The sequence below is a fragment of the Penaeus monodon genome, chromosome 22, assembly GCF_015228065.2.
Source record: "Penaeus monodon isolate SGIC_2016 chromosome 22, NSTDA_Pmon_1, whole genome shotgun sequence".
In the NCBI taxonomy this organism is placed as follows: domain Eukaryota; kingdom Metazoa; phylum Arthropoda; class Malacostraca; order Decapoda; family Penaeidae; genus Penaeus; species Penaeus monodon.
This window is the reverse complement of record NC_051407.1, coordinates 18,807,832-18,808,329: the sequence shown is the minus strand read 5'-3', so window position 1 is coordinate 18,808,329 and position 498 is coordinate 18,807,832.

The following is a 498-nucleotide window of genomic DNA, read 5'->3' as shown; positions in this document are numbered from 1 at the left end:
GTGTGTCACCCAGACCTTTCCAACACCCACACTTAAACACAAACAATCAATCACCAGCATATTTACTCTTGCTCTATATTCCTCTTGCTCATCGCCAGTCTGTTTAAACACGAGCTCAGGCCCACAATGTGTCCATTGACGAAAAATGTTGGCCAAACTTTCGCAATCCTTTAATACAAGAGTGAGTTGAATTCCATATGCTGCCTCGAAACTGTTCGTCGGTGCGACTACAAAAGAGGAGAAAAAAAAGGTGTTGTCTGTTCGGCAAAATTAATGCTAAAACGATACAACAGAATATCGATAATAAATCAGCATAAATCCCGCAAATGACTGTTACAAATTAAAAAAGAAAATAATGATAAATAAAAGAAAAAATCATGTATAATGTAAATGCGTTCTTTACGATTGTAAAAACCACACTAGATGGCGCCTCTGTCGTTTGGAACGCTTGCTTTTGCCTATCTGAGCTTTATGTTTGTTCCAATCAAAGCCTTAACG